The following is a 13,987-nucleotide window of genomic DNA, read 5'->3' as shown; positions in this document are numbered from 1 at the left end:
CACAGCCGGAAAAGCGCGTGGCTACGAGGCCGACAGTATCCCATGGTTTTTATAGCAGTGTTTAGAAAAACCCTAGACCTGGAAGCTGTCAGACGTCCTAGTCCGTCTATAAGCCGAGGGAAATATTACTGCCTAGATAGGTTTTTCTACCACAGAGAGATTACTCCGTGATAGTTATCTTTCTGTCGTTTTCGAAACGCCCATAGGCCGTTTTACTGTTGCTGTAGACACGCATGGTTTTGCGACGTGAACATCTCATGGCATACGCCACATCTGCATGCTACGCTTTTATAAAGCGCCTAATGTTTGCAGTAGGTGACTGCACTTTTGATAAAATGGGGACCTCTACTGTGAACTACAGGGCCACCTCGGAACGACAATTCTGTTGTAGAGGTTTAGGTAAAAGAGGGGAATTTATGAGAGAAAGAGGGCTTTATAATACGAAAGTACAAGGTCGCAAAGCAACCCATGCGCAGTAAATAATATTCGATATGAACTTATAGTCTGCGTCGGACAATTTTTCCATATGACGTTGCGCATGGAATGAGGGTACAGTCAAGCAGGGAAACAGTTTCATTAGCCTATTTGGACTTTAATGGTAGTATTTTGTCTCTTCATGCCCGAGTTCACGCAGCTTAATCCCTCCGAGACAGCACCTGCACCTTTACGAAGCTTACTACGCATCAGATTAGGAATATGTACTACTCTTTTTTAGACTCTGGCAGACTATCGTGTACCGTAACGAGTACAAGCAGAAGCCTAAAGTTGGTCTTGAGTCAGTGACCCTTTAAATAGGCTCGACGCCAATAGGCTATCCTGGGACTTAAGAAGTACGAAAAAAAGTTCATGGTAAGCCCTACAGGCAGAACTGTGATGATGCTTGATGAGTGCATGTTACTGCATTAGTAACATGCACATGGTTTAACATTTGTTTGTTACACGTGATGAATGTGACATAATTCGTTGGTCTCAATTGTAATGAGCTACAACAGAAACAAATATACAATATCCTCGTGAGAACTAATAGAAAAATCTATGCACACGATCAGACTCTAACATCGTAGACTGAATGATCAACGTCACTGAAGTAAACATGCTGGAGACGATTCCTGTATGCATGCACAGTGTGGCTATATGTTTCTATATACTGCTGCTATCTATGGATACGAGTAGCTCTCAGTGCCTGGCAGACCGAGCTTTCTCACACGTTCATCCCCGCCGCCATAGTCTTCTGCGGCACTACGAGTCGCACGATGAACTTCCTTGCGTGAGCTTCTGCTATCCGCCTACGTAACATCGCTCTGGCAGGCTGGCAGCCTGGGACGCGTGTGCAGTTTCTCGGGCCTTGGATGGGGGAATCTGAGCTGACGAGGCTAATGGGCTTAGCGCCGTTTATCGTGCACAGCTCCCCAGTGAAAACAATGGCGGCGATAATTACGTGAAAAGCAGCGACAATAACAGTAACAATGGCAGTGCCTACCAACAACGGCATTACTAGCAGTAAACGCGGAATTATGTTGTCTTTTTCCGCCTCCCGTGTTTCCCAGAACCGTATGTCCACCTCCCAATAACTCTTCATCTTCCCGTCCTCATCCGAGACATGGTCCGTTAGGGAACGCCGCCGCAGAGTCTACCGCATTGTTTGCTGGATGGTCGTTGTTGTTACCAAGCGTCATCTCATGTAGACTAGAGTCTCGTTTCGTGAAGCAACAACAACAACAACGGTAAAGGAAAGAAACAGCAATACTTTTTCGGTCTTCGTTCTCTGGCTGTTCTTGGTAGAATAATCTAAAGGTAACGACCATTACCACTAGCAGATGATCAGCATTCGCTACTGAGTTGCCAAACAGAAACAGTAAAGGGCGTCCGCCCTTGCCGTCTCGCACCCATCGCATAACAACGAGTGGATAGGCATGCAGGCCGCGTTCTGAGGGCCGAGAAGTGAAAACAAAACATCGCAAATAACAACAACAGCGGTAACAGAAGCTCGAAAGGTAACAGGATCAGCGGAAATCGCCATAGCCGAGAATGCAACTCTAGCAAGCTGTGTCGAAACAACGTTAAACGGTTATGGCTTATCATTGCGAGCTGGTTTTTCTTTCTACACCAGGATTTGTTTATTGTCTCCCCTAGTTGAATATAAATGTGTCTTTTTTTATGTGTTTAACATGAATCTTGCGTGAAACACAACTGTAGGTACTGTCACAACTGCGCTAATCGTTTACAACTGGATCTAGGCGTCTTTGACGGAGCTGCGCACGTCTGCGCCGTTTCACAGCAAATTCGAATCAGTTCTATCAGAATTACCGCAGTGTTCTGATCCACTCTTGCATTTCTTCAGCAGCAGTTAGCCGTTCTCAGCTGATCTTCGCGGAAACTAATTCCGCCGCGTTATCTAGCACGTGCCACGTAGCAACTGCAATAGCACAAGAACGCCAATGTGCCGTCGTGGCTATATTTCCTCCTCCTCCTCCTCCTCCTCCTCCTCCTCCTCCTCCTCCTCCTCCTCCTCCTCCTCCTCCTCCTCGTCTTCTTCTTTCTCCTTTCACCAACAGGAATGGAAAGGGCGCCAAGAACGAGGGTGCTAGACCCTCTCCATTGGGGCGCGCACTGAACCCGAGTCAGGCGGCAGGCGACCCGCGCAATCGATCGAGCCCGAGTAAAGCTGCTCTAGACAGGGACATCTTCATACGTCGACGAATTAACACTAACATTAGTAACGGTAGCGAACACCATACGCACTACGGTGAACAAGGCGTCAGACTACGTGAACGATAGCGACGGAACGTCAGCGCTAGGAAGCAGCTATAGAGTAACGATACAAAGCGACAACTATTGCGAACATGCACACTCGCTACAAGGCGACAATGACATGACTACATCGGGAGTGGAAATAACAGCAACTGTGTAGCAACAGCGGCGGCAGTATCCGCCGGGCTAACGTAGCCGATTGTGTCTGTACTCGGAAACGGGCCACTAGCGTTGAAAGTACTGCGAACAACAAACACGATACGCCGGTAGCAGCGACAGGCAGTCTAACCAAAGCGGCCCAGACGGTAAGCCCCAGCGGCCTTTGTTGTCTGTTTCCTCGCGAAAACCTTTCTCGCCGGCACGCCCGCCTGCTGCGCGGTGTTCAATAAGATCGCGAGTCCTGCCACATGTCTGTATTTGTGTGTTGTCTTACATTTGTCATACGTGTACTATTACCTAACGGCAGCAACAGAACAGCAATTAGTGGGATAATATAATCAACCTGTACGGAAATATTAACATTACCACAATTGGTGACGTTGTTACCGCTGTTGTTGTCGTCATTATTGTCTACGCGTATTGGAAAAATGACAATTACCGTGGTTGTCTCTCAGAGCAGTGGTTGATAAGCGCAACTGTCGATTGTGTCTGACGAAGGAAACAGATGTAATGGACATTACAAAATGTTTTGTCTGTTGATCTCGATTGAGTTGAGCGAAGCTAGTCAACCGATCGAGCGTGATCAGGTCACTGTTAAATACTGTAACTGCTTCGAAGCAAATGCGGCTCTAAGTTTGAAAAGGAAAGGTAAGATTGCACGTTTCATGGCAAACGATAGTGGACATTGATCGGAAAACTAGAACATAGAGCAAATTAAGCAACATATTTTAAGGACTACGACTTGTGTTTCACTGGGCCTATACGAATATCAAGAGAAAAAGAGGCAACGCGATATAGGACAGGTATGTACCATTAGTGATAACTCAGAAACGAAAAAAAACTCAGGACGACAGACACATCGGCCTGAAGACAGAGCTTCTTACAATACTAAGTGGCCTACAGTAAAGGGAAAGTAACAGGTACGCGAATAGCTAAGTTAACACTTACCGTTCGTATTGGTAGCGTAAGTATTTTTTCATCAACCTCGCATCAGATCTCTTCGAATAAAATCGACAAAATGCTATTTAACAGTTTGCCGAGCTTTTGCCTAGTATTAGAACGCTTCAGTAAATGACTGCTAATTGAGTTCTATTTGGGTGTCGCTAATGATGGGGCGTCATTATTCGGGGCAGGAAGCCGTAAAAAGTGCTTAGAGAAGAATGGAAGTTTCAGAATGACTATTCCGGCTTCTATAGTCAAGGTACAATAAATTTGTACAGTGGCGTGATAGAAAAAGAAACCTTTGCCAAGGGATTCATCTTGAAAACTATATCGTTGGACACGCTACAGCAGATATCTAATGAAATTTACGTCGTGGCCTGTATAGGCACTGCATCGGGTGGCTGATAACTTGCCCGTGTCAGCACGAAAAAAAAAGTATTCTTCTTATTTAAGATTTGAATTCGGAGTACACATGCCGTAAGTGTGGAAATTGTTTTATTCCTATCGTGTGCATGGCGAGCACAATAAACAATGACCAAACACTAATGGTTTTTTGAATGATAAACTACGAGTTCTATGTGTGCTATAAACAAAACTTGCAAAATCTTTTTCAGCTCCTGTTGGTAAAAACTTCAAGCATCCCATCATAAGTGCTCAAAGGCGTTTGAGCTCTATAGACGTAGAGCCCAGCTAATCGTAGGTCGGATACTACGTTAAATAGAATGATATAAGTCTGGTAAGGAAGCAATAATTTTATGTCAAGCCAAATAACTCACCGATAATCAGCTTGTCAAAATTAGCGAGCTCGGGGATATCCGTTTCACAGTGGGTATAGCTTTGGCGAACGTGTACCGATACCGATTCTGATTTCTTTCAATATATGTAAATATAATATTACTAGTTACCATACGTATAGGTCTTGTTTAAAAGGAAGTAATTGCAGATTTCTAGGGTCGGCTGTTCTTGTTGATTTTGCGCATTCGTAAATGCATGGTATATTTATGTTTCGTTTAATTCCATCATAAAACTGTGCAGTGAGAGAAAATTATGTTATTCCTCTAGTAAAAAGGTAATGCTCAAAATCTTGTGCTTTATTTTCCTCAGTCAATTAATGGGGCATTGTTAATATTTAGTGGCTATCAAATGGAGGGTGGTCCAACTGTGCTTCCAGCAAAAAATGGATTAGAAGGTCGCACCGATGTTTTTTTGTGTCCAATCCAAAAAAACTATTGCTTACTTTTGTAACTAAGCATAAATTTTCTATGGCATTTTGGCAACGTAAAAGTTAACGGTGATGTGATGACGTTTGTATGCGGACCCATGAAGAAACCTGCACATACACTGGCCGGTTAGGATAGGTTGTTATAGCAGTACTATTTTAGAGGTGATCATTACTCCTTACTGAATATGAATTATCTGTATTGAAAACCCTAGCGATTGCGTTTTTTTTTTTGTTTATCAGAAGAAGAAAGTTGTCTTTTCTGTTCATCAATTTCAACTTTATAATTCATATCGATAGCGTCCTTTCTTACGTTGTAGAAATTGTTCACAGTTACGGTCGCACTATACACTTTTTTGACGCGTACTATTTTACAATGTGACAAAATCCCTGTTTTTATTAATTATTTACTTGTAGTAAGAGTTTATTGCTCGAGCAGTACGATTTCAATAACAAACATTTCTCTTCGAACTGTGCCAATTTCCGTCAGCCGGTGCTAAGATGTGATCATGTCTACCTGTAAGTCTTCGGTTCAAAATACCCATATGAAATGTATTTTTTTTTCTTTTTTATCGTCATACGAGCTGCAACAGCTTGAACGGGTTGCATGAAACAGCCTCCGACCAACCTCCGATGTCCTCCCCCCTTGACTAATCAGCATATCATAAAAAGCAATTCTACTCAAGAGCTGCCTAGAATAGGATTTTTGGAATAAACACTATGAATAAAAACAAAAGTTTCGAATTTTATGCGGTAAGCATTGTCTCAGACTATATATATATATGTACTAATTATATATATATGTGTGTCTAATTATATAAAATAAGTCGATGAACGAACAGATCACACACATTGAATTAAACGATCAATAGCAACTGTATATAATTTGTGTTTACCTTAAAATTATTTGCTGTTAATATGCAAATGGCTGCCGGCGACCATAGTATCTGAAAAAAAAATACCATTGTTACCGTGTATTAGGGCATAATGTCGATTCTGTTTCAATTGTACTTTTTTTTTTATTGAATCAAATCGAATACTTCGCTGACGGACGTTACGTATTATTATCATATTATAATGTATTGGGACTGGAGATACGTGCGCTGCTTAGCTTGGCGGCAATGTACAAGGGGCAATTTTTGCGCAGCCTCATCTTTTGCCGCGAGCTAGTGCATCCGCTATAATTAATGACTAGATATGTATTGGTATAGGACCTGTAAACGATCATTACTATTATTACTGTGATATAAATAGCACAATATATATATATATATATATATATATATATATAACTTCTGTAGTTCTTTATTATTCTAATCTAAGTGCGTTTATTGCGAAAATACGTGCTACACGGACTGACTAGGTGGTATGCTCGCGAGCTCCCTCTGATCTATATAGATTGAAATTTTCACTAGATGAGTATACACAAAATAAGCTGAGCAATAAGCTCATATAGGTCAGAGATCATAACGAAACAAACAACTTTAACAGAGGTTTACCGTATCTACACACGATCAGTTATTCACTAAGCATACATAGTTAAACTCTAGCTGTAAACTCGACTTTTTTTAAAGGAAATCCAACCTATATTATAATTAGAGCTGCCTAAGCGTGGGACGTGAAGCTTTTTAATATGCCGTAGCATTAAGTATGATCCATTGGGCCTAGACAGGGAAGTGTTCGTTAGCAATCCTGTAAAACCGTACGCTTGTCTTCGTCTATGCGAATATACAAGTTACAGGAAGAACCACTTGCATGCGGGTACAGAAATAACTCATATATAGACAAGTAATTCTTATCGAACTTCAGATCTACTCAGGCACTTTTTTATCCCTGAATTTTATCGCGCTTGCTGGGGCACTTCAAGTACGCATGCAGCTCCAGAAAGTATGGACTTAGATACCACCATTGGGTCCATCGGGTTTCCGACTAGTTCACGAAAGGAACTAGTTAGTTAAGGGTCTAAACACTTGCGCAGCAATCTCTGTGCATGATCTAGGAAGCAAGATAATATACAAGTTCATACAACAGTGCACAGCCTATTCCCAGCGCCTGTCGAAACGTGTGGTCCGAACGATGCCTCTTTATTTAGGCAAAATTCAGCCGCACATTAAACTTTCGAGATACCGACGACGTCCGTTAAATGAGACGTATCTGAGTTCTATGATTGAATTAAATAACATATTCGTAGACGGATAGGGTGCGTCCTGCCTGTATTCTACCCTGTACAATGTCAAAGAGGATAGATGATTTCTTTGAATCATCATAAGTATGTTTGCGAGAGTGTTAGTAAGTTTTTAAACCAAAATATTCTGTAACTATCAACTTACAGTACGTATTCTATTTCAACGATCCACAGTACAGTATCTCTATCGATTAAGAAGAGAAAATGTTTAAGTTGCCAAAAGTCGCAATTAAGCTGAAACATTAAATAAAAACGCTGTCATATTGCAGCTTCAACCCACATTTCTCTGTTGTTAGATGGTCTGGCATCTCAATAGCCTTTCGATGATACCTAAAAAGCTGAGAAATTAGATACTGCACCCAAGTTCAGTAGAATGCCTTTAAAAGTTTGTTTAAAAGTCCCTAGACAACAACAAGCACGGAAACGGTATTGAGTAAGAGAATTGTGATAATGCAATTGGGTAATCTCGCTTTAATATGCCATGTGTCCTGCGCTGTCCTGAAGATTGCAGAATAATTGTCAGCGGCAGTAAACTAGCTCAGGTGTACACTGTGAACGAAGGTGCTTTTTCGGCTGAGTGCTGCAGACGACTTGATGAATTTAGTGCATTTTTCGGTACGTAGTTATACTGAAACCAATACAACTGCTAAGACGTTGATAATTTGATCCGCATGGAAATGTCAGTCCCTCTAAAGAACGGCAGATCTAATATTGGTTACCTATTAAGACATGTCTAGTATCAGGGTGGCTTCAAAAAGGTCCACAACGTTAGAAATAGACTCGGCGGTGCTTTTTAAGCCGTCGCCAGGACGTTTTCATGACAGCAGACTGCCCTTTGTTTTCAAGGGCGCCCTGTCATTTATGCTGTAATTGTCGTTTTCTGCAACTGCCAAAAGTTTGCCGAACATCACCGTTGTACATTTGATTAGGGGGTGCGAAAGTTCGGCAGAACTCTGAACACCCAAACAACTAGTTATTAATATTATCGTGCATGCATTTTTAACACTTCGTGCCTCCAGCCAGCTACAAGCCGATTACGTACAGCAGTAGAAAATGCCTGCAATACAATGGTGCGTTATTAATTTTTATCTAGTTTTAGTTGAATGCATCTCAGGACTTCGTGAACAAAATCACAATCGTTTCAATTTTAAGTCAGGACCGTTTCTATTAGCGGAGTTTACTGTTGCGATGGGCCTTTTTTCAACTTGAATCTATTACCTGTTTGTTGTTAACAATCATACATGTCATTCGATCTGTTCTTTCTCCAGATAATCAACTTAACTTACGGATGTAGCTGTAGTAATCGTTGAGGTTAGGGCAAAGCGGCGATAGGACCGTCGTCGTTGCCATCGTGTCAGGCAATCCCTAATAGGTGCTGGACGCATTGAGTAATTTCAATATCGAATATTCATGAATAATCAAACAGCCGCTGGTGAAAATTCGCTGAATTCTACACGACGAGCTTTCAATCGTTTTGGCAAGATCAGATTAGTCTTCAGGGCATTAGAGTGGTAGGTATTCTATTTGAAAATAACTACTAGTTATTGTCTTGGGTTAGCTAACATATCCATATAGAATCCATATAGAAACTATACCCTCTGAAAGTAATGTTACGCATACTAGTTCTATGTTTTGCCGTAGAGGTTTACTTTAGCATGAGGAGTTGTGCGCCTTTATAGGTTGGTCATACTTTTTTAGCACGTTGCTAATCCTTGCATTCATGCGCGTATCACGGCCCCAAGAGAACAGTGGCCTATTTGTTGCGAAGTGGATGGCGAAGAATGCACTGTACCTCACAGAACATTCGTGTGCCGTAGACGTCTGATATGAGTTCCCTCACCAGCAAGTACGACCCTCAGCAACAAGCACTTAAGAAAAGCGACTGCGGAACGGTTTTGTCACCTACGGCTATTTTAGACGCGTTTTGAATTTTAATTTCGATTTGCTTTAAGCACAGTTGAAATAAATCGCGCTTCATGTTTACTAGCAATCTGTTGACCTGAACGTTTCATGGTATTCATAGAACTGAATCTGTATCAGGCCAGGCCACGCTGTCCATTCGACATAGACGAACAATTGTTAGCGGCTACAATACATGATTCAGGAAGAGATGTTCTTCTTGTTACTTGCTCTTATTCGGATTATGTTTTTCAGTTGGCCTTCTATCCAGCCTGACGTAACGTTACATCCATCCCACGTGCGTCGTCTTCCATTTCCTCAGCGGAGCACACATAGAGCGGTTTTTTTCAAAATTGAAAACATATTAAAACAAGTCACATGTATCATAATCGTAGTAGACGATTTCGGCAATTCAATAAAGCCTCTCAAACGATAACTAATTACCATTTCTCCTAAATCTTATGTCTGACTATGCTACAAGTACAGACAGAGCAGCTGATGTTCCCCCAAAACCCTACAAATGAACATCAGCTATAACGCAGTTGCCTAGAGAGACGACAAAGGCTTCTAGTTGTAGAACACAAAAAAAAGCTTGAAAATTTTTCGTCACGGTCATCTGACTCATATTATGATGGGGTTAGACCTTGGCAAGTAAAGCATTTACACTAAAATACTTGTAAACGCCACTTCAACTGAACTTGAAGCTGTTCTTTCCCTTATAGCTGCGGCCTAAGTTGTATTTTATTCAACTAACGACCGTTTGCCGTCACAGCTGGCCGCTGATCATAGAATGCCTGCTCTCGTTTGAGCTTATCTTCGCATCTGGCTGACCTGATGACGTCTCCCGCTTTTCACTATAGCGCAATATTACCTGTTTACGCAAATATAGAGTTTAATGCATCAAATCGCTTCCGAAAACATGGTGCACGCAACTCGTATATATGTATATGTACACCCTATTACGTAACGAATAAACAAGCCCGTCTAGCACAGTGTTTTTGCAGTAGTCTCGCGAGCTTGTCACATTTATGGTGCCTATTTTATTTAGGACATGGCATTATTCCGGACCATCTGGTGCGAGTCCATATTAATCGTAAATGAGTCAGCTTTTCAACGTTTGCCATTTCAAATATGGAGTAACTTCGGTCCAACTAAGATGAAGAAAAATACGGCATATCGTGAGCAGCCCCTGATCGTTGACTTCACACCACAGTAAATCACACATGACTTAATACGAATACTTATTCCTATTTGATTTGATCAAAATCTAGAGGCAGCAATAATATTAAAATCGGATCCATGTAGCCTTGTTGGATCGACCAATGAACGAATATAATATTATCACTCTAATTAACAGATCTGCTGAATATACTTGGTAAGGAACCGGCGATATTGCACTCTGGTGTGCGTGTACCTATGCCTTTTGAAGTCAGATGTTTAAACTTCAAGATGGTAAATTTTAAAGGAAAATATATTTCATTTAAAATAATCAGAGTTATCTATGACGAACATTTTGTCTGTGTACTGATGATCGGTAAAGTAGAGGAAATGTCGAGGCTAGGAAGGAAGATATGAAATTAATTGAGATGTAGAAAAAAAAAGCAAAGCCCATTGAGCAGAGGGTACGAACGCCTTCTATGGGCGGAGCGCTAGGGTTAAGTGACTTCGTTATCTGGGTATGAACAGCTTAATCTGATAGATTGTTGGCGATCTTTTCGGCATGTATTAAGTAAGATGTAGAAGCGAGGGAAAGCCATATTGTAGAATGTAGGGCTTAATCGCGTTTTTTTTTTCCTAACTAACACCTTTATATCGTGACTGTACAAACGAGTTTTTTTTAGGCGTATGGATGATTCATTTGGTTCTAGAGTTTTCTTGACTACCCACAAGTTTGAGTTTGGTTTAGCAACGTGATAACGTTCCCGTTACACCGTTTCGAATGGCGATTTGTCACCCAAATCAGGCAATCTTGTTGGGCCGATATTCAAGCGACATACCGACAAGTCAATTTGGCGAAATTTACTCATAATTGTATCTACTGTTGGATTGATACGGATGGAGGATCCACAACGGAGTGCACGCTATTTCGTCAAGTGATCCGTGTCTCGTGACTGTTACTATAGAAGTTGTAGCTGAATAACCTGTATCGCATTTAAGGCTCCTATTAAGGACGGGGTAGGAGTCTCCCTCCAAACCTAATGGGGCAAGTCCTCCTCCTAGGTGCAGCATGTCAGGAATCGTTACTAAGCCCCCTAACAATTTCTGCCCTAAAAATATCTTGAGCTCACGTAGGGCGTATGGGCCTCTAGATCATGGGTCGTCATAGAATGAAATCGTTGTGACGGATTGAACTGCTAGTTAACTTTTTGTGACTGACGTGAACAGTTCGTGACAGATAGTATGTCGAAAGATCTAGTGGCAAATAATATTATTTCATTCCTTCACTTGCCTAGAGCAGATGTGCAGTGAGATTTTCGTCATTGGTTATGCTATGAATACTTGCCACGGCCTATTTGCCACGAAACGATTGGATAGAATCGAATAATCACCTACGAGCTCAATCGGATCAGAAACGTCACCTGGTCGGATGGACCTGCGCACTTAAAAGGGTCAGGATAGAACTTGTCGGCTTTTCACTTTCCAATTGAAAAGAGCAAACAGTTATCAATGTTATTTTTTTGAAGAAAAATACTAGGGGACAGCGTGCATAACTATCGTAATTAACTCGACTGCCTTCCAGATCGTAGAGGTACTTTCAAAGACTAATAGTGGACAAGTTCTCACGCCGCTAAGTTACCTTCAGTGTTGGACACACGTTTCTCTCAAAGATCAAGGACAGTAACGAACGCGGGTGGATAACAAACAATAGTAATAAGGAGCTTAGTGAGAGAACCTACGGTGTTTGAAAGACCCACACGCGACTCTCAAAAGCAATAATACTATAATGAATCATTTAACTATAACATCTACTACAATTCGGGCTAAAATACAAGAGGCCGTGAGCGAGAAAGATGCTTAAACCAAAAAACGAGCTGACATTTAACGCAAAAAACTATTTTTGAATTTTTACAATGTATCACTCAACTGTAATATTAAAAAAATCTATTACTACGTTATTATGTATTATATAAGTAATGTCTAAAAAACGTTCATAGAGGCAACGCTTTCAATAGACCCCTCTTAAAGAACGAAGCGTTTATTAAAATCACTTCAATTAACTTAAACATTTAAGTTTCTGTCGAACATTCAGAATTCCACTAATTACCGAACATTACGAATACTTACGATACGTATTAAAGCCGCATCTCTGATAATTTCAACGATTTACGTCATTTCAATTGCCTTGTTACCAAAAACGTAGGATCTAGTGCAATCTGAATGCAATCTCTAGAATACAATAGCATACGTTAGTTGCACGCATAGGTAAAAAAGTAAGGGTTTTCCAGCGCTTTTGCTATTAAACGACCTTACTTATTTGCGATTTTCCTGGTTCACTATGCATGTATTATTTCACAATTCACCTATACGTGTATTTGTTACGAAATGTTTTGTTTGATTATCCCGTTAGAGGTCCGACTAGACATTGAATGTTATTGGAAGTACCGTTGGGCTTATACACTCGTATAGTATCAGATGGTAAAGTGCATAATAGAACGTTTCCACTAGAATGAATGGCTCTCGAAGCCGACAGCACGGCGATGTCTTGCTTTCATCATTGAAGATGATAAGAGTATCGAGACTCGTCAACACCCATCTTCTTTGAACTGTTTCCTCGAAACGTCCGAGCCGAAGTCTTTACTTTGGAACATGAATTCGAACAACAAAGTGTTCTTGTAGCATAACAATACCGTAATTTCTAGTGTTTACTAGCCATTATTTCTATGACGCCACTCTAATGACTTTTACAGTGTTAGCCGTCGGCGGCCACCGCTGAGTGAAGCCGTACTGCATCGGTGAGCTTGTTCACACAGACACACACGTCTGTGATCGATTAAATCATGGAAGTGTAGCAAAAATTGCTCACCTTTCCTTGCATAGCGTATCGTATCAATTTTTAGCCTGCTAAAGCAATGGGGATTGACTCCTCTGTCACAACAAGCTATTATTACAACTTATATGCAAGTGCCCACTAGCAGAGCCAAAAACAGAAGGGAAACAAACACAGAAAAGTGATCTTGATCAACCTAGCAGACCCGCTCTGATCGTCCACACAATCATCCGGCCATTCTGTTTCTCTGCAGAGTTTCGCCCAAGCAAATACACTGAGATATAGGCCGGCGGTCCCGAAAAGCAATGTTTTTGACGGTCAGAAAATGCGCAAAACATGCACTGGGCCGGATGTACGGCAGATGTTGTTCTCCTCTACCCGTCGTCATCCTCAATAACGCTAGTGGCCACAATAGAGGCTTTGGGAACGTTCTATTTATCGTCTTGTCAATTTTCGTCGTAACGACACAGCGTATTTACCTGCAGCACCAAAAGCTAGAAGTTCCTTAGATGCCTGATGGGGCTAAGGGCAAACGGCTTGAGGCGTCTTTTTACCCGCTATACAGGCAGAGACAAGTAGCATAACAGATCTAATATAGCAGGGATCGTATATCGGACCAAGTAAGGGACGCCTATAATAGTTTTTAGGGGTAAAGTCTAAAAAAGCAGTTACCAAGCGATTCGTAAATTGGCGACAATCATGAGCCACTTGCATATAAAGGCATATACGAAACGCTGCAAGACCTATCCTTCAACGTGATGCATTTGAAATCACGGCGTGAAGGAAACTTTACGTATTTTTAGAAACCAATCAGCTGTCCCCGTAAAAGTTCAGTAAGTAACGT

The 13,987-nt window shown here is 41.4% G+C and overlaps 1 protein-coding gene and 1 long non-coding RNA gene across 5 annotated transcripts in view; one reads left to right on the top strand and one right to left on the bottom strand.

The window, feature by feature from the left end:
• The first annotated feature begins 2,650 nt into the window (after positions 1–2,650).
• Positions 2,651–13,987, top strand: part of LOC111251326 (calcitonin gene-related peptide type 1 receptor-like) — a 51,069-nt gene continuing 39,732 nt past the window's right edge. The window contains exons 1-2 of one of the 4 annotated variants that reach the window (XM_022807802.2): positions 2,651–3,558; positions 4,467–4,588. The gene's annotated coding sequence lies outside the window, so the exon portion shown is untranslated. Of the gene's footprint in view, positions 3,714–4,466; positions 4,589–13,987 lie in introns of all 4 variants that reach the window. The other 3 variants (XM_022807800.2, XM_022807801.2, XM_086989257.1) reach the window with 3 other exon arrangements.
• LOC111251554 (uncharacterized) overlaps positions 5,542–13,987 on the bottom strand; it is a 115,886-nt gene continuing 107,440 nt past the window's right edge. The window contains exon 5 of the long non-coding RNA XR_015327777.1: positions 5,542–6,018. This is a non-coding gene — a long non-coding RNA (uncharacterized LOC111251554). The remainder of the gene's footprint in view (positions 6,019–13,987) is intronic.

Source organism: Varroa destructor, unplaced genomic scaffold (assembly GCF_002443255.2).
Source record: "Varroa destructor unplaced genomic scaffold, Vdes_3.0 BEIS01000005.1, whole genome shotgun sequence".
Lineage (NCBI taxonomy): Eukaryota > Metazoa > Arthropoda > Arachnida > Mesostigmata > Varroidae > Varroa > Varroa destructor.
The sequence above is the reverse complement of the archived record's forward strand: the minus strand, read 5'-3'. Positions and strand labels throughout refer to the sequence as shown.